Below are 26154 nucleotides of genomic sequence, written 5' to 3'. Positions count from 1 at the left end.
AACGTGTGGTTCCTGAAGAGGGGCAGCAGCCTTTTCAGTAGTTGCAGGGGCAACAGTCTGGATGATTGACTGATCTGGCCTTGCAACATTAACCAAAACGGCCTTGCTGTGCTGGTACTGCGAACGGCTGAAAGCAAGGGGAAACTACAGCCGTAATTTTTCCCGAGGACATGCAGCTTTACTGTATGATTAAATGATGATGGCATCCTCTTGGGTAAAATATTCCGGAGGTAAAATAGTCCCCCATTCGGATCTCCGGGCGGGGACTACTCAGGAGGATGTCGTTATCAGGAGAAAGAAAACTGGCGTTCTACGGATCGGAGCGTGGAATGTCAGATCCCTTAATCGGGCAGGTAGGTTAGAAAATTTAAAAAGGGAAATGGATAGGTTAAAGTTAGATATAGTGGGAATTAGTGAAGTTCGGTGGCAGGAGGAACAAGACTTCTGGTCAGGTGACTACAGGGTTATAAACACAAAATCAAATAGGGGTAATGCAGGAGTAGGTTTAATAATGAATAGGAAAATAGGAATGCGGGTAAGCTACTACAAACAGCATAGTGAACGCATTATTGTGGCCAAGATAGATACGAAGCCCACACCTACTACAGTAGTACAAGTTTATATGCCACCTAGCTCTGCAGATGATGAAGAAATTGAAGAAATGTACGATGAAATAAAAGAAATTATTCAGATAGTGAAGGGAGACGAAAATTTAATAGTAATGGGTGACTGGAATTCGAGTGTAGGAAAAGGGAGAGAAGGAAACATAGTAGGTGAATATGGATTGGGGCTAAGAAATGAAAGAGGAAGCCGCCTAGTAGAATTTTGCACAGAGCACAAATTAATCAAAGCTAACACTTGGTTTAAGAATCATGAAAGAAGGTTGTATACGTGGAAGAACCCTGGAGATACTAAAAGGTATCAGATAGATTATATAACGGTAAGACAGAGATTTAGGAACCAGGTTTTAAGTTGTAAGACATTTCCAGGGGCAGATGTGGACTCTGACCACAATCTATTGGTTATGACCTGTAGATTAAAACTGAAGAAACTTCAAAAATGTGAGAAATTAAGGAGATGGGACCTGGATAAACTGAAAGAACCAGAGGTTGTACAGAGTTTCAGAGAGAGCATAAGGGAACAATTGACAGGAATAGGGGAAAGAAATACAGTAGAAGAAGAATGGGTAGCTCTGAGGGATGTAGTAGTGAAGGCAGCAGAGGATAAAGTAGGTAAAAAGACGAGGGCTGCTAGAAATCCTTGGGTAACAGAAGAAATATTGAATTTAATTGATGATAGGAGAAAATATAAAAATGCAGTAAATGAAGCAGGCAAAAAGGAATACAAACGTCTCAAAAATGAGATCGACAGGAAGTGCAAAATGGCTAAACAGGGATGGCTAGAGGACAAATGTAAGGATGTAGAAGCTTATCTCACTAGGGGTAAGATAGATACTGCCTACAGGAAAATTAAAGAGACCTTTGGAGAGAAGAGAACCACGTGTATGAATATCAAGAGCTCAGATGGCAGCCCAGTTCTAAGCAAAGAAGGGAAGGCAGAAAGTTGGAAGGAGTATATAGAAGGTTTATACAAGGGCGATGTACTTGAGGACAATATTATGAAAATAGAAGAGGATGTAGATGAAGACGAAATGGGAGATACGATACTGCGTGAAGAGTTTGACAGAGCACTGAAAGACCTGAGTCGAAACAAGGCCCCCGGAGTAGACAAAATTCCATTAGAACTACTGACGGCCTTGGGAGAGCCAGTCATGACAAAACTCTACCAGCTGGTGAGCAAGATGTATGAGACAGGCGAAATACCCTCAGACTTCAAGAAGAATATAATAATTCCAATCCCAAAGAAAGCAGGTGCTGACAGATGTGAAAATTACCGAACTATCAGTTTAATAAGCCAAGGCTGCAAAATACTAACGCGAATTCTTTACAGACGAATGGAAAAACTGGTAGATGCAGACCTCGGGGAGGATCAGTTTGGATTCCGTCGAAATGTTGGAACACGTGAGGCAATACTGACCTTACGACTTATCTTAGAAGAAAGATTAAGAAAAGGCAAACCTACGTTTCTAGCATTTGTAGACTTAGAGAAAGCTTTTGACAATGTTGACTGGAATACTCTTTTTCAAATTCTAAAGGTGGCAGGGGTAAAATACAGAAACCAGATGGCAGTAATAAGAGTCGAGGGGCATGAAGGGGAAGCAGTGGTTGGGAAAGGAGTGAGACAGGGTTGTAGCCTCTCCCCGATGTTATTCAATCTGTATATTGAGCAAGCAGTAAAGGAAACAAAAGAAAAATTTGGAGTAGGTATTAAAATTCATGGAGACGAAGTAAAAACTTTGAGGTTCGCCGATGACATTGTAATTCTGTCAGAGACGGCAAAGGACTTGGAAGAGCAGTTGAACGGAATGGACAGTGTCTTGAAAGGAGGATATAAGATGAACATTAACAAAAGCAAAACGAGGATAATGGAATGTAGTCAAATTAAATCGGGTGATGGTGAGGGAATTAGATTAGGAAATGAGACACTTAAAGTAGTAAAGGAGTTTTGCTATTTAGGAAGTAAAATAACTGATGATGGTCGAAGTAGAGAGGATATAAAATGTAGGCTGGCAATAGCAAGGAAAGCGTTTCTGAAGAAGAGAAATTTGTTAACATCGAATATAGATTTATGTATCAGGAAGTCGTTTCTGAAAGTATTTGTTTGGAGTGTAGCCATGTATGGAAGTGAAACATGGACGATTTCTAGTTTGGACAAGAAGAGAATAGAAGCTTTCGAAATGTGGTGCTACAGAAGAGTACTGAAGATAAGGTGGATAGATCACGTAACTAATGAGGAGGTATTGAATAGGATTGGGGAGAAGAGAAGTTTGTGGCACAACTTGACTAGAAGAAGGGATCGGTTGGTAGGACATGTTTTGAGGCATCAAGGGATCACAAATTTAGCATTGGAGGGCAGCGTGGAGGGTAAAAATCGTAGAGGGAGACCGAGAGATGAGTACACTAAGCAGATTCAGAAGGATGTAGGTTGCAGTAGGTACTGGGAGATGAAGCAGCTTGCACAGGATAGAGTAGCATGGAGAGCTGCATCAAACCAGTCTCAGGACTGAAGACAACAACAACAACAACTTGCGGGAAATTGCGTATAAAGATATGAGTCAAATTAAACTGTCCTTCAGAACATTCCTGAAGCATAGTCTTCATCCTGGTGCATTTCTTCATCTTGAAGCTTCCTCTTGGCATTCCTTTTAGCATTTCTCGCTTCTTTGGTAACTTGAAGAGCAAATCTTACAGCTTCATGCACACATTGTCTGTCATACGCAAGCAATTGAGCTTCCATATTAGAGCCACATTTAGTGCCTAAATTTCTCAGGACTTCCAGCCTTCCTAACACTCCATCGTTGAAACATATCACTGCATCTAGTGCACCAACTTTTAATGTATTTAGTCCTACAGAAGCATTCTTGGGTAATCTTTCCCACAGGCAATGATTGAAACTTTCACTAGTATTCTGAGTGCCGCCATGAAGACATTTACTAAGCAAAACAGGGTCTCTCAGGTCTCTAAAAATTGTTTTTATTTCATTCATAACAGACTCAGGAAGAGAGTGTTTAATTTGGTATATTTGACCACGTTCTTTTGCTTTTTGGTAACCACACCAAGAATCAGCTCCTTTAGGGAAAAGTCCGTGAAAAGGGTGGTCATCTGTGGACAAATTACGAAAGTAGGTGGCCCATACAGCTTTTCTCATTGCTGTAACATGATTCAGAGGTGCAGTTCATCTAATGGCCAGTCGATAATAACTCTGAAGAAGGTCTATTTAGTTTCTGTCAATCTGCCTCAGCTAGACAGAGATTGTCCGTCAGATAGCAACTTTCCTTTCATTCCCCTTCGTAGCTTCCTCAATCTAGCACCCACCCTCTTTTACACATGTCATCAACACTGCAGTTTTGTTACCAAGGTATCATCATAAACATTGAACTCATTAATTAGATTGAAAGCTTTAGAGCCCCCAACACCTAGGTACTTCGTATATAGAACATTATAAACGGGTACCGACCTCTGAAATATTTTTAGAGCTCCATCACGCTACCCACTGTAACCATTATAATTCTAAGAATACTGATGTTCAATATGTCCTTCAGTGTTACCATGGCAGGTGTGGCAGTACTTAGATAAGCACTTAACATCAACAACTTTTCCATTCTCCAGAGAAGTAGCACTTACACCATTCAGGGAACGAAGTCCTCGACGTTGCCATGTACCATCAGGTGCAACAGCAATGTTCCTGGTTCCACTAATATTTACAGTTTCTTCTCCTTCACGTTTTATAGATGCTTTAGACACAACCGTCAGGGGGCCTAAAAGTATTTTTATGTACTTGCTGAACCTACTGGAAACGGCCGGGTCTAGGCGCTTCAGTCTGGAACCGCGCAACCGCTACAGTCACAGGTTCGAATCCTGCCTGGGGTATGGATGTGTGTGATGTCCTTAGGTTAGTTAGGTTTAAGTAGTTCTAAGTGCTAGGGGACTGATGACCTCAGATGTTAAGTCCTATAGTTCTCAGAGCCATTTGAACTATTTTTTTTTTTTGTTGAACCCACTGGGGAGCAGAGGAAGGCCAATCAAACCACAAAACGTTTGAGCATCCTTTTTTCCTTTTCCTATTGCCCGTGTTGCATACACTTCAAATTCACATCATATGAATTATGCACAATGTTCGAAGTCATTTCCGAGGTAGTTTTATTGCAGGATCTACACAGAACAACTAATTTTGAGGCTAAACCCTTCCTGCTACTTTGTTGTTCAGTCATTTCCAGTCAGCCTACACCATCACATTGTTCACATTTCGCCACTTCCTTTATCAAAGAAGGTAAGATGCCCACATCATCAACAACAAATCCACTACAAACAGCATCATTCTTTATACAAAAATTTTAAATACCATTAGATGTGCCATGTGGGAGTTTCTTCCCTGAAGAACTGAAACATAGGTTACTTCCAACTGTGTGGCTTGCTTTGTTTGTGAACTAGTTACCACGGAATTGCCTTTTATAGGCATAGTTCGTATTTATTGCACACTAAAGGATATGCACTTCCACAACTATATGTAGCACTTGGGCAACAAACATTCAGTAACACTTGAACAAACTGCTTCAGCGAAACAAAAGTAAATGCTAGCAAATATAATCATTTACAGACATTAGACACCTGCACTGTTACCAACATATAAAATGCCTCATACGTATAATAGCTGGAAACAGAAAGTTCACAGTTCTTATCAAAATAATACTGGATTCTGTAACAGAAATAATGGGGGCGTGGCGGCATACACGACCATAACTTTAAAATTTGGTATATATAAATGATTTTTAATTTGAAACCTTATAATGTATATATCAATGTAATCAGGAAAGACTACAGAATTTAACAAAGTCATAAAAAATTTAATTGTCCACCATTTATAAGTACACTATTTCCTTAATCATCCAACAATCAAATGGGAAAAATAAGTTTTGTTAGTAGTGGGCTTGATGAGACATCCTGTGAAACATTCCTAAATGCCTTCTCTGAAAACTACCTACACCAGATATTTTGGAACCCCACTCGTGATGGAAATATATTGGATCCAATGGCAACAAGTAGACCTGCCTTATTTGAGGATGTCCACATCGAAATTGGTATCAGTGATCATGATGCAGTTGTGGCAACATTTACCAAAGGGCAACTGAAACGAGTGGAATAATTGCATGGGGGCTTAATTAAAAAGAATAATGAATAAATGCAATAAATTTAGCAGTCTCGCATCCGATTGGCCCTGAGTTGTATTAGCACGCAATCTGAATGCATAAAATAAAAATAAAGAATGACAAGAAATTTCCGTTAACACAAATGATTAATTAAATCCCCTGCAACTATAAAAGCTACGAAACAACAAAGCACAAGTGTAACTGTTCTGTGTGTGGTAGTGTGGCTCAACGTACATGTATCTGGCACGGTTCTTCCTCAATACGACAAGATATTTTAAACACTATTTACAATGAACTAATTAAAAAACCAGAAATACTATAATTACACAGAGAAACCAGAATTACAAGTCTAATACATGAGCACTAGCCAGATGCTTTGTTGATTGAACCTGTGACCAAGAGGCATTGTCGTTAAAGAAATGTGGAATAATTTTTTTTTCTTACCTCAATATATATTGACGAAAAATACCCTGTGATCATTGCAACATCTTCCATCTATACATTACATCATCCGAACAGCATCTACTCTCTCGCCCAACAAAACAACAACTGCACTCGACATCGTCTGAACTAGTACTGCTCTCGACATCCTCTCAACAAGTACTGCCCTCGGCAACCTCTGAACTACTACTGCACCAGTGGAAGCGGCGGAATAATAATCTTTGGCGCAATCTCTGGCGCTGTGACTAGGTGTAGCCACCTTTCAAAATTTTCATTAAACTAGATAAAAAATCAGTAGTGTCATATCTCAATGAGGATCTTGAAACTTTCAGCACAGGCCTGAAGCATGTAGGGAAACTATGACTGAAGTTTAAAATAATAATTGACCACGCACTGGATGGGTATGTAGCCAGTAGAAACAAACAAAACATCATCTGAACAGGCCTTGAAGACCCAACTGTACCGACCGGTCGCAGTGTCATCCTTAGCCCGTAGGCATACCGGATACGGATATAGAGGGGCATGTGGTCAGAAAGCCGCTTTCCCGGCCGTTGTCAGTTTTCGTGACCGGTATCACTATTTCTCAATCAAGTAGCTCCTCCATCGGCCTTACAACGGCTGAGTGTACTCCGTATGCCAACACCAGCCGGCAGACGAAGGCCGTGATCCATCCAAGTGCTAGCCAACCCCGACAGCACTTAGTTTCAGTGATATGACCGGAACCAGTGTTATCACTGCGGTAAGGCTGTTGGCTTGTGTCCAGCAGACAGTTTGTAATGGTATGGTCCCTCCATGATCTGCAGTCACTGTAAAGAAACTTCTAAAGAAACAGAAATTACTGCATAGTATGTTTAAAATAAAGCATAGGACTATACATACAGGGATGAAATGCGTGTGGCTGGCAAGACGGCAGGCAGTGCATGAAGCTTTTAGTGACTACCGTAGCAGAATATTGTAAAATGGTCTTTGTCAAAGCCTGGCTGTTAGTGGTACCAAAGTGTCCGGTCCCTAGCAAAAGAGACAGGAACTGAAATTGAGGGTAGCAAAGCAAAAGCTGAAATGCTTAATTCTGTTTTCAAATGTTCCTTTACAAAGGAAAACCTAGGGATATTGCCGCAGTTATACCGTCTTACCACTGATATATTATTGTTGTTGTGGTATTCAGTCCTGAGACTGGTTTGATACAGCTCTCTATGCTACTCTATCCTGTGCAAGCTTCTTCAACTCCCAGTACCTACTGCAACCTACATCCTTCTGAATCTGCTTTGTGTAATCAGCTCTTGGTCTCCTTCTATGATTTTTACCCTCCACGTCGCCCTCCAATACTAAATTGGTGATCCTTCGATGTCTCAGAACATGTCCTACCAACCGATCCCTTCTTCTAGTCGAGTTGTGCCACAAGCTCCTCGTCTCCCGAATTCTATTAAATACCTCCTCATTAGTTATGTGATCTACCCATCTAATCTTCAGAATTCTTCATTTTGCTCCCCAAATAGCAAAACTCCTTCACAATTGCCGTTCAATATGTTTAACATTGATTTCTTGTAGAATCTTAGAACATATTCTGAGTTCAAACATAATGAGGTATCACGGATAGATTGACCTCCTCCATGGAAACTAGCATGGCGTCCAAAAACATCTACTATATGAAACACAACTTGCTCTTCTCTAACATGACATACTGAAAGCTGTGGATCAAAGCAGTCAGGTAGATACGATGTTTCTTGATTACCGAAAAGCATATGAATCTGTTCCGCACCTAAGCTCATTGTCAAAATTTCGATCACATGTGACAACAAGTGAAATTTGTGACTGGATCGAGAGTTTTTTGGTAGGGAGAACATAGCACGTTCTCTTGGCTGGAGAGTCATCGTCAGATGTAGAAGTAACTTCGGGTTTGCTCCAGGGAAGTGTGTTGAGACCCTTGCTGTTTATGTTGCATATTAATGACCTTGTGGACAATGTTAATAGTAACTTCAAACTTTTTGCAAATGATGCAGTTACCAATAGTGAAGTACTGTCTGAAAGAAGCTGCATAAATATTAAGTCAGATTTTGATAAGATTTCAAAGTGGTGGAAAGATTGGCAACTTGCTTTAAATATTCAGTCATGTAAAATTGTGCAATTCATAAAACAATAAAACCTAGTACCCTATGACTATTATATCAGTGAGTCACAGTTGGAATCGGCCAATCCATACAAACACCTGTGTGTAACACTTTGCGGGGATATGAAATGATCACAAAGGCTCAGTTGTGTAAAGCAGCTGGCAGACTGATTTATTGACATAAAACTGGGGAAGTGCAGTCTTTGTCTACAAAGGAGATTGATTACAAATCACTCATGCAACCCATTCAAGAATTTTGCTCAAGTGTATGGAACCTATACCATATAGGACTAACAGGGGGTATTTAATATATACAGAGATGGATCACAGGTTTGTTTGACCTGTGGGAGAGTATTACAGTGATGCTGAAGAAACTGAACTGGCAGATTCTTAAAGATGGGCGTAAACTATCCCAAGAAAGTCTGCTAACAGTGTTTCAAGAACCAGCTTTAAATGATGACTCTAGAAACATACTGCAACACCCTGTGTATCGCTCACATGGGGATCGCTCAGACAAGATTAGAATAATCGTAGCACCCACAGAGGCACTCAAACAATCATTCTTTCTGTGTTGGTGTACGCTAGCGCCAACACACCATGTGGCATAGACGTTACGAGAGTATCAATAGAGGCCCACGACAAGACTCGCCAACACCCTCTCAGCCGCCAGTATTTAGGATCGCCGCCGTGGTCCGGAGGGATAGTCCGCACCACTCGCTCCTTTTGTCTCCATGATTTCTACCTCACCCTTTATGGTCGTCCCATCTAGCTCACTCCTACCCTGAGATACCTTGGCCTCACCCTCGACTGACATCTCACCTGGATCCCTCATCTCCAGACCATCCAGCAGAAAGCCCATTCCCGCCTCTGCCTTCTGACACTTCTGTCTGGCCGGACATGGGGATTGCTTCCTTCTACCATCCTCCACACCTACAAATCCCCCATCTGTCCTATCCTTGTTATGCCAGCGTTGCCTGGATCTCCGCTCCCACCCGCTTTTACAAGGCCCTCCAAATCCTAGAACGCCAAGTGCTCTGCCTTGCCTTCTGTATCCGCCTTCCTTCCCCCACACGGCTCCTGTATGAACTGATTCCCTTCCCCCACCTCCTCCTGTTCCTCCAACATCTCCGCATCCTTTACATTGTCCACAGGCTAGATCCCCACCCTCTGGTTTTCTCCTTCCTCTCCACCCCCCGCCCATTGTCGCGCCTCTATCGCTATATCTCTCCCTCTCTCCACCTCCATACCATCCATCTCCTTCATCAGGGCAATTTCCAGCACCTCCCCCCCCCCCCCCCCCCGGATGACGAACTTCACGGTGACATCTACTCTTCCTTACAACTATAACCTTGCCTTGTCCCCCCCCCCCCTCCCCAGGGCCCCCTTTTTCCTCTCCCCTCCTTCTCCCAGAGCGGATTTTCCTCCTTCCCCCCCCCCCCCTTCCCCTGAGACCCTGCACCCCATACTTGCCTCTTTCCTTCCCACATCCCTCCCTACCTGGCCCTCTTCAGTGCGCCCCCCACCCATCTCCCCCCTCTCTTCCCCTCCATCCCTCCCTCCCTTCTTCCGGTCTCCCTCATTCCTTGCGCCTGGCAGATCCTCCATTTGGCTCATTGTCAGTGTGCCATGTCAGTGTTGTGTTTAGTGCTGTTTCTCCTGTGTGTCAAGAGGTGTGATTTTAATTGTCTACTGCATTGAGATTCGCTGTCAGTGTTTGTTATGTGCTATGCCATCGATACTTTTTATGCTCTGGTCATCCTGTGCCTTGTGTTCTTTTGATTGTCGCAGTGTGTGCCTTTTTGTGTGTGCTACTTTTTTACAGTTTTTTATCTCCATTTTACAATCGCCGGTTTTTTTATCTATTGCCTTCCATGATGTTCCCCATTTTTTATATCTATGTTCACCATATTCTCTCCTTTGTATATTTTTCACTGTCTTCTATTGTTTGTCCTATGTCTTTCGGCTGAAGAGCAGCGCATATGCTGCTGCCAGCCCACGCCGATGGGGAATTGAAATACAATAAAGAAAATAAAGAAAAAAAAGACTGCGGGGGGGGGGGGGGCAGTTTAGCCAGTTAGTTCGTGCCTATTTAGCCAGCTAGTTCGAGTCTGTACGCCGTGGAGTTCCAGTGCGTCACCCAGACGGAGCCACAGACTTAGCCTCTGGCACAGAGACAGGCAGCACATGGCAGCCTTATAGTGAACTTAAGCGGACTTCTATTTCAACAGAAATGAGGTTACGTGGACTATACAGAAGAGTGCTTGTACACAGCACATCGAAACTTAAAGTAGCTGTTTGTTTATGAATAAAGAACACAGTTATTAACTGCGTGCAGTTTGTGTTACAGAACGAGGATACCGGAAACCAACCAACAGCCTCTCCTTGTCTCTCATGGAACACCTCCACTGAAACAACGAGACGACATAAAAGCGGCTAAAGAGAATACAAGACTTCCCACGCTCCATAAATGGATGGAGCAGGAAGGAACCTTAATAACTCGTACAATGGCACGTATTGTCTGCTACGCACTTCGTGGTGGTTTGCAGAATATGGATGTAGATGCAGAAGTAGAAATTATGTATCGAACGATTGAGTGTGTGCTTCTCCGCTGCATTTTTAATGACAGAACCAAAGGCGCACGTTGGTCAGTCGAAACGAGAAAAACTGCATGCGTCACAGAAGGGAAATCTTTTCTTAACTGCTAGGCCGTCAATTCGCCTACTAAGTATATCGGCAGGACGTTATGAATGCAGACACAAGGCCTTTTTTGCTGGAGATTCCTACTGCTGCCAAACGCTTCTGCTCTGCAGGCGTCTGCAAGTTTGTACCTTTTAAGCCTGTGATTATCCTTCGCCTCTTTTTGCTCTCCTCTCTACCAGGGATTAAAAATTTAGTTACGAAGCCAATCGCTTTTACTTTTTCTTTGATTTCTGAACGATCAATCACTTATTACCTTGATCCACTCCTGACTTGCACGCCTTCCCCTGCAATTACGTTCTCATTACCACTATCTTCTTCCTCTCACAATGGATACTGAAAAGCTGTTTTTGGCATGTTGATGCCTGAAATATTAACACGGCGAATTACACTGGTGTTCGAAAAACATATGCGATTTCTCGTTAAATTCTCGTGGATCTGCAGGATATCCACCAGATGATGGCTGGGATGCTTTTCTGTAATACAGTGCAACAAGTTTTTCGTAGTTGAATTACGCGAAAGCGAAAAACGGTGCATTTATAGGATCACAAATAAGGAATATACTAGCTGAAAGTCATTCCCAGGGCTTAATGGGTGATTATGAAAGACATGCCGATATGGAAATCACGTACGAGTAATGAATCACAAGAGTGCTTGCACATTATGAAACTACTGACTAAGTAAATGTTGTACAAAGATATATTTGTGCACACAGCCGGCCGGAGTGGTCGTGCGGTTCTAGGCGCTACAGTCTGGAGCCGAGCGACCGCTACGGTCGCAGGTTCGAATCCTGCCTCGGGCATGGATGTGTGTGATGTCCTTAGGTTAGCTGGGTTTAATTAGTTCTAAGTTCTAGGCGACTGATGACCTCAGAAGTTAAGTCGCTTAGTGCTCAGAGCCATTTGAGCCATTTGTGCACACAGACAGAGGGGTTGCAGTGTGTCCCTCAAGATTCATCTCCTCGACTCACGTCTTCCATTCTTCCCTTGACATAGCCTCATCAATGATAAAAATGATCATATTTCTCAGAAGGACATCATGCTACTGGAGTCACAGTGATCATCAGCGTCCACGGAGTACTACGATGTCAGCTGACACTTTTGCACAGGATGGAAAATGCTCAGCCCAGTCAGATGTACAAATCTAAGAAATTTAAACACACTATAAGTTAAGGACATTCTATATGCATGCAGAAGATGTCACCGCATTGTGTATGTGTTGTGTGACACATATTCGTATTTTTCTTAGGGTAAAGTATCATTCACTGGTTTTTCACGTAGAAATAATTGCTCTGGTGAAAAGATTGTCTGTGAATGATTTGCCATGATAAAATACACATATATAAATATACATACACTCCTGGAAATGGAAAAAAGAACACATTGACACCGGTGTGTCAGACCCACCATACTTGCTCCGGACACTGCGAGAGGGCTGTACAAGCAATGATCACACGCACGGCACAGCGGACACACCAGGAACCGTGGTGTTGGCCGTCGAATGGCGCTAGCTGTGCAGCATTTGTGCACCGCCGCCGTCAGTGGCAGCCAGTTTGCCGTGGCATACGGAGCTCCATCGCAGTCTTTAACACTGGTAGCCTGCCGCGACAGCGTGGACGTGAACCGTATGTGCAGTTGATGGACTTAGAGCGAGGGCGTATAGTGGGCATGCGGGAGGCCGGGTGGACGTACCGCCGAATTGCTCAACACGTGGGGCGTGAGGTCTCCACAGTACATCGATGTTGTCGCCAGTGGTCGGCGGAAGGTGCACGTGCCCGTTGACCTGGGACCGGACCGCAGCGACGCACGGATGCACGCCAAGACCGTAGGATCCTACGCAGTGCCGTAGGGGACCGCACCGCCACTTCCCACCAATTAGGGACACTGTTGCTCCTGGGGTATCGGCGAGGACCATTCGCAACGGTCTCCATGAAGCTGGGCTACGGTCCCGCACACCGTTAGGCCGTCTTCCGCTCACGCCCCAACATCATGCAGCCCGCCCTCAGTGGTGTCGCGACAGGCGTGAATGGAAGGACGAATTGAGACGTGTCGTCTTCAGCGATGAGAGTCGCTTCTGCTTTGGTGCCAATGATGGTCGTATGCGTGTTTGGCGCCGTGCAGGTGAGCGCCACAATCAGGACTGCATACGACCGAGGCACACAGGGCCAACACCCGGCATCATGGTGTGGGGAGCGATCTCCTACACTGGCCGTACACCTCTGGTGATCGTCGAGGGGACACTGAATAGTGCACGGTACATCCAAACCGTTATCGAACCCATCGTTCTACCATTCCTAGACCGGCAAGGGAACTTGCTGTTCCAACAGGACAATGCACGTCTGCATGTATCCCATGCCACCCAACGTGCTCTAGAAGGTGTAAGTCAACTACCCTGGCCAGCAAGATCTCCGGATCTGTTCCCCATTGAGCATGTTTGGGACTGGATGAAGCGTCGTCTCACGCGGTCTGCACGTCCAGCACGAACGCTGGTCCAACTGAGGTGCCAGGTGGAAATGGCATAGCAAGCCGTTCCACAGGACTACATCCAGCATCTCTACGATCGTCTCCATGGGAGAATAGCAGCCTGCATTGCTGCGAAAGGTAGATATACACTGTAATAGTGCCGACATTGTGCATGCTCTGTTGCCTGTGTCTATGTGCCTGTGGTTCTGTCAGTGTGATCATGTGATGTATCTGACCCCAGGAATGTGTCAATAATGTTTCCCCTTCCTGGGGCAATGAATTCACGGTGTTCTTATTTCAATTTCCAGGAGTGTATATAAAATGATTTATGTCATACCTCAAAAATACCTGCGCTATTTATGGTTTCATTGGAGAAATGATTGAAGGGTTTACTAAGATTTGGCTTATGCTCTTTCACACTGCAGTATGACGGTACAGCAATGCCCGGTCCACGTGAGCGCCTTCGGTGTATCAAAAGCTACATTGTAAGGAGTGAGTCAGAACTCTGCATTACATTGAAAGCAATATAGCCAACTTAACGCTATTCTTTGCATTGTGGAAGCACTCAGATATCGATAGTAACAATTTGATGGGGAAACATGGGAGCGCGATTCTAAGCTTTGTTCTGAGACGTGGTCTGTCTGCAGCATGGAAGAGTAGTGTCGGTCGAGAGCTCGGAGACAGAAGACGTGTCGTACTGCCCTCACGTCGGTGATGGCAGATCTTACCACACTCATTCCTAACTTCATTTTTACAGCCAGGAGATATTTAGATGGCTTAACTACGCTTGAAGACAGAATTCAAGGTAAAATACGCAAGTATAGCGTAAAGTAGGATTGCAGGGTTAGGCTCGTGTTTGTTAGTCCAAGTTTGCAATAATCCCCTGTTTTGCTTGTCAGTTAAAGAAGGACGACGGTTCAATCCCGTCTCCGGCCATCCTGATTTAGGTTTTCCGTGATTTCCCTAAATCGCTTCAGGCAAATGCCGGGATGGTTCCTTTGAAAGGGCACGGCCGATTTCCTTCCCAATCCTTCCCTAACCCGAGCTTGTGCTCCGTCTCTAATAACCTCATTGTCGACGGGACGTTAAACACTAACCACCACCTAACCACCACCATCAGTTAAAGAAGCCTCCTTATCCTACAAATAATAATAATTATTCTCCACATCTAATTAATAAATTAATGCTGTGGTTGTTAACTGTTAATGTAACTTTGAAATTGTAATAATTTGTTAATCTGGCACTCAGCCATTATTGATAGCTATGTCATTCTCATTATCATTTTCTATTAATGGTCACGATGAGTTTTTAGTAGACTTAATTTGTGAAATCCCTTCTCATAAATTATTTACTAGTTGACAGGACCCAAGCAAACTCCTGTTTATTAAATACCTTTGTAGCGGGACTTTGAATTTCGCCGCGCTACACTCATTCCTTCAGATAAAAATTATACCGTCGCAGCGGTATGAGCGTTCGACGGCAGAGAAAATACTAAAATTGTAACTCTTTTTTGTTTTCTATCCGTTTCTTTATTGTCTCTCGAGAGCGGAAGCTTAATGCAGACGTGATCTGATTAAGACGAAAAAACTTATTAATGTGTAGACATTGTGGAAGTTGTTATGAAATTCGGAGGATGGAGAGAAGCAAATAAAATAAATTGCATTTAATATCAAGACGGTTTTGGATACATTAGAAATTCCTGGACAATGAAACTTATTGCAAGATTTCGGAGCAGACTTTTCACGCAGAAATGAAGTTGGAGATTTTTGAAGACCTGGACGCCGCACGAAAGAAGACATGCTAACCTGGTAAAGGATGAACTCTTATCTACGCCATTTCCCCCTGTCAGTTACATTTTGTTACTCTCTGTTCTTTTTCAATAACTTTTGTAGTGGAAATTGGTTTAACTTTTGCTAAAAAACGCCACAAGGACCACCCCAACAATAGCTTTCCCGAATCACCGAAGTCCGATAGCTTTTCTGTAATACGAAGTCCGATTTGCTTTTCATTCTTTCCCTTTTTTCACCATCATTTACGATTTTAAAACCCCTTTTTATTCATCATTCCTTCCCACTTTTTGAAACGTTTTTTCTTTTCTTCACTTTTTTATTTTTATTTTTTTTTTATTAACCACTACACCTTCTTAGTAACAATAAGCTTTAGCCGCTGCTGCTGTATGCTGCTTCGAATTGCTATAAACCACATGGAAACAGACAATCATCTAAAGAGGTGACTGCAAAACTTAGGGCCAAAACAGACACACTGACACATTACAACATGTCATGTTCTCTAATCCAGTGAGTTCCACTACACAAGTCAGATTCTGTATCCAGCGTAAATTCTTATTCAAATACGCAGTCAGATAGCTTATCCAAATGTTAGTTTTAAGTTTTTCATCTAAAGATCTGTTGAGGGCTTAAAGGACAGTGAATCTGACACTCAAACAACATGCACACAGTTTTATGCAGGTTCGTTTACTGATAACTCAGGTTGCTTGTCGAGTCCATTTTCACAGACGAACATATGTAATATTGGTTGTAGCAACCTTACATATTGGCCGCAAATACGTTACAACATTATGGCGACTTCTCGTAAATGTTATAATGAACGAAATTTCCTTTCTCACCGTATTCTTTCTCGAATGGAGAGAACCTGCAAACCTTTATAGAAATCACGCACCATGATTTGTGAAAATTATTAGACGCAAATTAATTTAAGTACGCGTTTCGATACATCAGCATCAGACATATCTGCGGGAAAAAAAAGAAACACAATACAAAAAATGTCTTAGGAAAATGTATACATTGGGAGAGCAGTTTCCATCAATACTTACAATGAAGTACAAAAACAAGCCACACAAAATTGGGCACATAAGGTACATATAATGTATATGGAGGAAGGTTAATTTTCCAGGATTGCTGATATACAGTGGGAGAGAATATCAGAAGAACTTGTGGATGAGGCAGGACAGCACACGATCAACTTATAATCTAAGTAAGCATAGAGCGAGCCTGTTTCACAGCAATACCAAAGTCCAAAGATGATATTTTTTTAAGATGATTCGAGAACTAAGTTCACTCATGGTGAAGATTCATCGCTTTTAATGGAGGTGTTACGATCAAGTAAGCCAATGGCCTTGCTGCACTAGGCACACCAGTTGCCGTCAGATCATGGAAGTGCTGTTGGGCTAGGCTAGAACTTGGTTGGGTTGAGAGTTGGCAATACTCTCTTATGATGTAAAGGTTGGCTACAGCGCACATACGTTAGCTCTGGAATCTAAGATATTGTTGTCGCGCCTCGCAGCGCACGGAATAACTAGTGGCAGTTTGGAGGCCAGTGTAGGAGACCACCTGGTGTCGTGCGCACGTGTGTTGGGCGAGGGGTCGTCGTCGAGCTGCCGTACTGCCGTGTCCGCCAGCAGCGACACAGGATTTGGTATTTAGTTGATATTTTTTATAATTTGCAGCGCGCTTATTAATTTAAAGAAAAGGGTTTGTGTACGTGCGTAGCAGCAGACGGTAATTTTGATAATGATAGGAGTTGAATTCTTAAGGGGAAACCATTGTTAGATTAAGTATTCATTTTTGTCATTGATTTCTTTTGTAACTGTCAGGGAATTGTTTCACTATGTATTCAATTGAGAAGTATTTCAGTCTGTCTCAAGAGTTTGATTAATTTGAATTATTGCTTTAATGCCACTGGAGGCAGATTTACAAACGAAGCGATTGTTCAAAGAGCTTCTAGCGTTTTGGTAATTGAATAAGAAAGAATCGCTTTCAGAATATAGTTTTTTGTTTGGGTTATCATTTATCGAGCTTAGATTGGACCAAACCGTTTCTCTTGAATTATATGTAGTTGTAGTAAGCAGCAGCCGCAGCAACAGCAGGAGGCGCCATGCAGAACATGCATTGCACTCAGCACGAATAATAGTTTTTTTATGTTTTTGTTAAATAATGGAATGCAGCAGATCAAGCAGTGGCAGCGGAAAGACCAAGTAAGTTATTTGTTGCGCACAGGACCAATTAAAAAAAAGTTTTGGCGATCTCTGTAATAGTAAAGCTAACAAGAGTACAAGCATGAGATTTTCAGTAGAAAACACGAGATAAGAAGATAGAGCTCGCGACTTTCAGGATCACTGTCTGGGTCTGCCAAAAGCTGTTGGTAAGCGGGTTGCACTGGCCCTTGTGAGGCCAATTGAGGAGCTCCTTGTTGAGAAATAGCTCCACCGGTCACGAAAACTGACAACGGTCGGAGAGTGGTGTGCTGACCAAATGCCTCTCCGTATCCACACCCAGTGACGCCTTAGGGCTGAGGATGGCACGGCGGCCAGTCGGTACCATTGGGCCTTCAAGGCCTGTTTGGATGGAGTTTTCATTTTTTCTTTGTATTACGATCAAGTAAGGCGGAAAGGAGATATGAGAATCTTTTGGAATTTCTAGAACCATTGAGTGAGACTGCAACCAATCAATTATCCACCTCAGTGTGTAGAATCTACGAGACTGGAGGCATAAAATCAGACATTCGTAAGGATATGATAAACGTAATCCTGACAACAGCAAGGGCACATAAATGCAAGAACTATCGCGTAGTCAGCTTGCAGCCGAGCCGTCTAAGGCGCTGCAGTCATGGACTGTGCTGCTGATCCCGGCGGAGGTTCGAGTCCTCCCTCGGGCATGGGTGTGTGTGTTTGTCCTTAGGATAATTTAGGTTATGTAGTGTGTAAGCTTAGGGACTGATGACTTTAGCAGTCAAGCCCCATATGATTTAAAAAAAAAAAAAAAAGTCAGCTTGTGGCCATTGTATCCAAGTCGCTGACGAGAATGACATGTAGAAGAACGGGACGACAATTGAGTATCTGTTAGGTGATCAGTTTATCTTTAGGAAAGCTAAAAGCACGAGAGAGGCAGTTCTGATATTATGCTTGATAAGCAAAGCAAACTTAAGAAAAATCAGGACACTTTCATGCGGTGCATCGACTTAGAAAAAGCATTCGATGCCATAAAATGGGTATATGCTATACCGAAAGATGGATAACACTTAATATGTACAGGAGTTGGACAGAAATATGGAAACACTACTAAAAATGAATACTTGAACATAAATGCAAGTGCTAGACAAGCCTCCAGGTTGGCCAGCCGGAGTGGCCGAGCGGTTCTAGGCGCTACAGTCTGGAATCGCGCGATCGCTACGGTCGCAGGTTCGAATCCTGCCTCGGGCTTGGATGTGTGTGATGTCCTTAGGTTAGTTAGGTTTAAGTATTTCTAAGTTCTAGGGGACTGATGACCTCAGAAGTTAAGTCCTATAGTGCTCAGAGCCATTTGAACCATTTGAACGTCCAGGTTGCCCTGTTCTGTTTTACCAGGAAGGCACCTGTGCAACGTCCTCAATACGTTGCAAGCGTCAGTCGTGGTGGTGAGAACAGTAGATGTGAGTGCGTTATGTCGGAGAAAAGTGAATTAGAACGTGGGCAAATTGTTGGTGCTCATGTGGTGGGTGCTTCCATAACCAAGAGAACCGATTTCTCGGCGTGTTACGGAGATTTATACTGCATACAGAGAAACCGGAAAAAGATTATCCGCTAAATCACACCGAGGTCGAAAGTGTGTGTTGATTGATCCTGGCCGAGGGTCGGTAAAGAGGACTATGACGAAAAGTAAAAGGTCATCACCCGCGAAAGTCACTGCGGAATATCCCACTCCCGAATCCTGTCAGCACCAAAACACGAAGGAAGCTCCATGAGAAGGGAATTGCAGGGTGAGCTTGAATTCGAAAATCACTCATCCCTGGTTATCCTTAATTTACGAACATGTGTGTAGTTCACTATGATAGTAAGTAAACACCAGAGATAATTATAAGCGACGTTTTTACTTTCAGAGCAGTTCGCAGCTCGTGGCCTGTTGGTCCATGAAAGGGCGGTGGTCCTCTCCCTGAACGCACAACTGAAGCTGTGGAGGACTTGTGCACAATGCCCCCTTCTGAAATCGTTCAAGCCACCTTCTCTCGCACCCTCGCTGACTACACGAAACGCCCTCCCCATGTTAGCTACTTTTACATTGAATTAAGCTATGTTCACCTCGCTCTTATGGCAACGCGTTATATGACGATGCGGTAGTTTTATCGTGTCCTCCAAAAGGGTCGATCCCTAAACGTCATAGAGGCGAAAAGCCCACACATCCGATGGAAGGTCGCATGGCAAACGATACAGACGGACCTGATAGACACTGATGTACCGTCCACGTGGTGCGTCACGGCTGATTCCAAACAGATGACACAATTGAGACTTCATCGAATGAACATGGCAGACACACCCTATTACACCGCGTCCGGAACGCCGGACACGGATGCACGTCGTCTTTCCTTTGGAGAGGCGAGCGGCATCCGACACCTGGTCCAAAAAAACCTGGCCTACTTTTTCCGAGTGACACCGGTACATCGATCCACAGGCCCTCATTTGCTCAGACGACGCATACTATAGTTCGTTGGTAAACTGAAGTGCGAGCGAGCGAGTCCCCGCTCTGCCTACCCAGCTACGTCACGAGGCGCTTCTACGGGCTGTTTCACAAGGTAGTACCGGCCCTTCCGTGGCGCGCGCTTTAAATTTGTGGCGACGCCGTGTACAGAAAACGTCCCGACAGCGTTTACTTTTATACAGATGCGTTAAGACCATAATGAATACAAAAGACGATAGCCTCTTCCAAAACACATTATAGAGTAAGTAATACACTCCTGGAAATGGAAAAAAGAACACATTGACACCGGTGTGTCAGACCCACCATGCTTGCTCCGGACACTGCGAGAGGGCTGTAGAAGCAATGATCACACGCACGGCACAGCGGACACACCAGGAACCGCGGTGTTGGCCGTCGAATGGCGCTAGCTGCGCAGCATTTGTGCACCGCCGCCGTCAGTGTCAGCCAGTTTGCCGTGGCATACGGAGCTACATCGCAGTCTTTAACACTGGTAGCATGCCGCGACAGCGTGGACGTGAACCGTATGTGCAGTTGACGGACTTTGAGCGAGGGCATATAGTGGGCATGCGGGTGGCCGGGTGGACGTACCGCCGAATTGCTCAACACGTGGGGCGTGAGGTCTCCACAGTACATCGATGTTGTCGCCAATGGTCGGCGTAAGGTGCACGTGCCCGTCGACCTGGGACCGGACCGCAGCGACGCACAGATGCACGCCAAGACCGTAGGATCCTACGCAGTGCCGTAGGGGACCGCACCGCCACTTCCCAGCAAATTAGGGACACTGTTGCTCCTGGGGTATCGGCGAGGACCATTCGCAACCGTCTCCATGAAGCTGGGCTACGGTCCCGCACACCGTTAGGCCGTCTTCCGCTCACGCCCCAACATCGTGCAGCCCGCCTCCAGTGGTGTCGCGACAGGCGTGAATGGAGGGACGAATGGAGACGTGTCGTCTTCAGCGATGAGAGTCGCTTCTGCCTTGGTGCCGATGATGGTCGTATGCGTGTTTGGCGCCGTGCAGGTGAGCGCCACAATCAGCACTGCATACGACCGAGGCACACAGGGCCAACACCCGGCATCGTGGTGTGGGGAGCGATCTCCTACACTGGCCGTACACCTCTGGTGATCGTCGAGGGGACACTGAATAGTGCACGGTACATCCAAACCATCATCGAACCCATCGTTCTACCATTCCTAGACCGGCAAGGGAACTTGCTGTTCCAACAGGACAATGCACGTCCGCATGTATCCCGTGCCACCCAACGTGCTCTAGAAGGTGTAAGTCAACTACCCTGGCCAGCAAGATCTCCGGATCTGTCCCACATTGAGCATGTTTGGGACTGGATGAAGCGTCGTCTCACGTGGTCTGCACGTCCAGCACGAACGCTGGTCCAACTGAGGCGCCAGGTGGAAATGGTATGGCAAGCTGTTCCACAGGACTACATCCAGCATCTCTACGATCGTCTCCATGGGAGAATAGCAGCCTGCATTGCTGCGAATGGTGGATATACACTGTACTAGTGCCGACATTGTGCATGCTCTGTTGCCTGTGTCTATGTGCCTGTGGTTCTGTCAGTGTGATCATGTGATGTATCTGACCCCAGAAATGTGTCAATAAAGTTTCCCCTTCCTGGGAAAATGAATTCACGGTGTTCTTATTTCAATTTCCAGGAGTGTATGAACATAAGAATGGAAATTAGGATTCTGCTACAAACACAGAACCGAATGCCTGTTCATGTGAATGTATGGCCCTCTACTGCTATCCGCAAAACGGACCCCGTATAGTGCAATCAATTTGCAGAATTTAAGGCTTGGTCTCACTTTGTGTTGCTACTAAAAGCTAGAAATTTTCTTTGAAGGTTTGCGTTGAAAATTGACTATTCGAGGACCTAGTCGGAGCTTTGTTATGCTCCTTGTTGTGACTTGTGGTGTTGTCCATTACAATAACCAAGTTCGGTGTAGATTCGGAATGACTTTAGTCGATATCCAGTTTGAAAAATGTTCGTAGATCATTTGCCCATGGTAGCCCCTGTTGCATATCCCGCTTTATAAATTAACTGTGGGTTGGATAAAAACCCATCTTTTGACTCAATATTGACCACTATAGTCCTATTGCTTCAGCTAACATTGTCGACAATGCAGTAAACGCCAGGGCCCTGCCAACATTTTCTGTAAGTAATATTGTTGTCCACCCAAGTTTCATCAATATAAAAGAAATTTTCTGCCTAGCTCCCTTAATTTCCTCACTTGGTTCAGGTATTAACATCGCCAGTCAATTATATCCGTTCTCTCTATCAGAATCTTTCGTTTACTTAAAAATGATTTCCAGGTAAATCCGATTTCATGCAGTGTCTTTTGTAAAACATCATTCTGGCAAAGAAAATCGATTTTGTGTTTCACGGCAACAAGTAATATCCGTAATGTCGGATTTATTTTTTGGTTTATGTGCAAGTCCTCCATCGTTTCTCGAATGAACGATTTTGTGAAACTGCCTATAACGACCTCCCAAAATTGTCAATCTTCCCTCGTGGCGGTTCCAGTAAACCACGCGGTTTATTTTCGCGTTTCTTCCTTCTGCGTCCTATTGTGGCGAGGTTGCCGTTTGCACAAATTGCAGCCCTCTGATTGGGACTGGTAATATTAGCCAACAGTTCTTTTTGTGCCGTTTCTTTAACACATAATGTTGTAACATTAGAGACGATCGAACCCTCGCTACTCCATAAATACCTCCTCTTCTCCATATTCTGCACATTTTCTTGCAATGCAGGGCGATTATCCATCTCTTCCGGATACCTAAGTATATCAGTAACCGTACAGAATCAACAGTCTGACACTGCCAGTTAAGATCCCACTAACAGAACGACGTGTATCACTGCACGCCGATCTACAGGCTAGGAAAGTAACGGGCAACTGATTTTGGGTGTCCCTGTAGGTCAGTGGCAGGGTTCTTCTGGAAAAGGCCACATCCCCCACCAAAAGCACTTGAGTTTACAGACAGATAATACCCTCGTATGAAAGCCAACGCAGTCGCGTGCATCAGTGGGCACACGATTCATTACCTATTTCAGAAAGAGACCAAACACGTCTTGCAACTTCTGGAATTATTTTCAAGAAAGGGTACCAAAATTGTTCGCGACCCGCAATAACAGCAGCACTTTTGAAATTATCCACGCAGTGCTTTTCGCGACTTCCCATGCAGCTGCAACCTCCCGGGTAGGAGACGAGACCCGTGCACAAACTGAGACTCCGACGACGCAGAACCACACTCTGGGGAACTACTGAAACTGTGTCTTTTCGTGAAGACGTACCTTAGACTTCCAGCGCCGGACGCAGGGCGCGACAGGGATCGCTAAACGCGGCTGCCTTTCTCCCGCTGTGGAGAGTCTTTCATTATTTATTTCGTATTCTTTCCTTTTCACTGCTGGCCTACTCAGCTTTCCACCGTAGAAAAAACTAAAAAATCTTGCTGCCTTGCATTTTCAAACTTTACCCTTCCTTCGATCCCAAAGTAGTAAAAAAAAAAAAAAAAAAAAAAAAAAAAAAAAAAAAAAAAAAAAACAGCGTCGCTGTCTCTAGATCGCAGGGTCTCATATTAGATTCCCGGCCGGACAGGAGATGGTTCAAATGACTCTGAGCACTATGATACTTAACATCTGAGGTCACCAGTCCCTTAGAGCTTAGAACTACTTAAACCTAACTAACCTAAGGACATCACACACATCCATGCCCGAGGCAGCGGTCGCGCGTTTCCAGACTGAAGCGCCTAGAACTGCTCGGCCACAACGGCCGGCACGGACAGGAGATTTTCTGCTTTCGAGGACTGGGTATTTCTGTTGTCCTGATCATTACATCTCGCCCAAGTGGTGTCAAATAGAAAGACTTATACTAGGCGGCCAAACAATCTCAGACGTAGTCTCTCGGGCAATAAGGCCGTACCATCGTTCCGTTTCATCTTTACTTTCGGATGAAACAAATTTTTGAGTGCAACTGTTTTAGCAAATGACAATGTTTTTCAATATGACGAACAGCCAAAATTTCAAAATAGCCCTTTTTATTACCTGATAATCATAAAGTAATAAACTTTGGCTGTTTTTCATATTGAAATAGTATCACAAGAAGCTGACCAACATGTTGGAAATCCGTATGTGGCAATTTTGATGTCTTGCTGCCGTTTTAAGAAGCAGTGATTTAAATGTCATCGAGACTTACACTATTCGATTTCGCGATCCTAGATTCGGTGTGTACAATATTAATATCCTCCAGTTTCGAATATTTTAACCGGCTAGCCCCTTCCCACTGCAGGCCCTATTGGTGTAGGAGCGAGACATGTTTAAATTCACATTTATTTTTTCAGACAGAAATGTGTGTCACGCATAGCTCAGATTTGTACGGCCGTTTGAGAGGTATGCAGCAATATACACGGACACGAACACCCACATCACCCACCCACTCATTCACTCACTCACACACGCACACACACACACACACACACACACACACACACACACACACACAAGAGCGCGCGCGCTCGAACATTCGTTTGTACACATTACGTGCGTGCAGTTAGGTGAGTTGACGTGGAGAAGTGACAAAATGGCACAAGGTGCTATCGTCTTTGGACGGACCCACGACAACACCGTGAATGAAGTCGCCTGATTAGTTGGAGTATCAACGCGGACCGTCCAATATGTCTACAAGGAATGGTGAACCACCCGCAGCCGGCGTAGGACCGACAGGAACAGGAGACGATTGTCTCGCGTTGTCAAATAATTGTCGGTTTCGAATCCAACAAAAATTTCTCCTGTAAGTGACTGAAGGTCCATCTCAACCACTTTCAGAGAGAACGCTGCGAAGGGAACTGCGTGCACTGACCTTTTTGGGCCGATTATATTGAGAAAGGGCTCCGCTCGCAGCGGTGCAATGGGCCGAACAACGCAGAAACTGGACAGCAGCTGCCTGGTCCAACGAGTCGCTATTGCTCCTCTTTTCAGATGACGCAACGCGTCTAGTTCACCGGCGGGCCAATGGGGTTTAGAACCCTCAGCGTTTGGAGGATGTAGCTCAGAAGGTGTTTTTGGAAGCATGAGTTAAGCTCACTCACTCAGGTTGTCGTGAACACGATGTTTATTCAGACTTTCTTGCTGCTCAAGCGTTGCACTTCTTTGCCCACACAAGAAGTGTACTTTATGATAAGAACGTTGTGGACGCTGTCGTCTTCCAAGATGACAACAGCTATGTTCACAAGACTGACCGCTTGTGATTCTGGTTCGATGAACGCCCTGGCACCCTATCACCCCATATCTCGAGTAGCCCCTTAAATCATGTTAGTCCTAAGAGAAATGTCTGGAGCTATATGGAACAGCAGGTGAAATGCAACATTCAACTTGGCCGACCGCTGTGGCCGAGCGGTTCTAGGTGCCTCAGTCCGGAACCGCACTGCTGCTACGGTCGCAGGTTCGAATCCAGCCTCGGGCATGGATGTGTGTGATGTCCTTAGGTTAGTTAGGTTTAAGTAGTTCTAAGTCTAGGGGACTGATAACCTAAGATGTTAAGTCCCATAGCGGTTAGAGCCACTTGAACCATTCTACTTCCTCGCTGTTTGATAGCTCTATGGGATCTAACCATCAAAGAAAGGGTTCAACTGGATGTGGCCTACCTGCGGAAACACGTGCATCCTCTTCCTGTCGAATTAAATTACCAAGGCTAGAGGTGACGATACATGTTGTTAGGGTGAAGACTCATTGGGGCTACTAATTTTCTTGTCTCGTGAGCTTACATTCATCCGCCGTGTCAATGGAATAATTACAGTGAGTATTTTTTATTCATTTCCTTTAAGGGCTAGGCTCCTCGGCCTATACCGACCTCAATCCATCTCTGCTTCGCTCTTCCTGCGGGTCTTCGGCCAGTACATCCACTGACAGTGGCATTTCTGGAATCCTTTCCCGGGTTCGATTCCCGGCGGGGTCAGGGATTTCCCTGCCTCGTGATGGCTGGGTGTTGTGTGATGTCCTTAGGTTAGTTAGGTTTATGTAGTTCTAAGTTCTAGGGGATGATGACCTAAGATGTTAAGTCCCATAGTGTTCAGAGCCATTTGAACCATTTTTTTGGAATCCTTGCATTGTCCATTTTTTCTAAATGCTCTTCCCACTTGCTATAATATCCAACAGCTTTAACACGTATTGCAAATACGAAGGGTGTTCAATAAGTAACGCA

The 26154-nt window shown here is 44.4% G+C and overlaps 1 protein-coding gene across 1 annotated transcript in view; it reads left to right on the top strand.

Annotated features, from left to right (window-relative positions):
- Positions 1 to 16754: 16754 nt before the first annotated feature.
- LOC126278181 (actin, cytoplasmic type 5-like) overlaps positions 16755 to 26154 on the top strand; it is a 209037-nt gene continuing 199637 nt past the window's right edge. The window contains exon 1 of the mRNA XM_049978090.1: positions 16755 to 16909. The gene's annotated coding sequence lies outside the window, so the exon portion shown is untranslated. The remainder of the gene's footprint in view (positions 16910 to 26154) is intronic.

Source organism: Schistocerca gregaria, chromosome 6 (genome assembly GCF_023897955.1).
Source record: "Schistocerca gregaria isolate iqSchGreg1 chromosome 6, iqSchGreg1.2, whole genome shotgun sequence".
Classification (NCBI taxonomy): domain Eukaryota; kingdom Metazoa; phylum Arthropoda; class Insecta; order Orthoptera; family Acrididae; genus Schistocerca; species Schistocerca gregaria.
The sequence above is the reverse complement of the archived record's forward strand: the minus strand, read 5'-3'. Positions and strand labels throughout refer to the sequence as shown.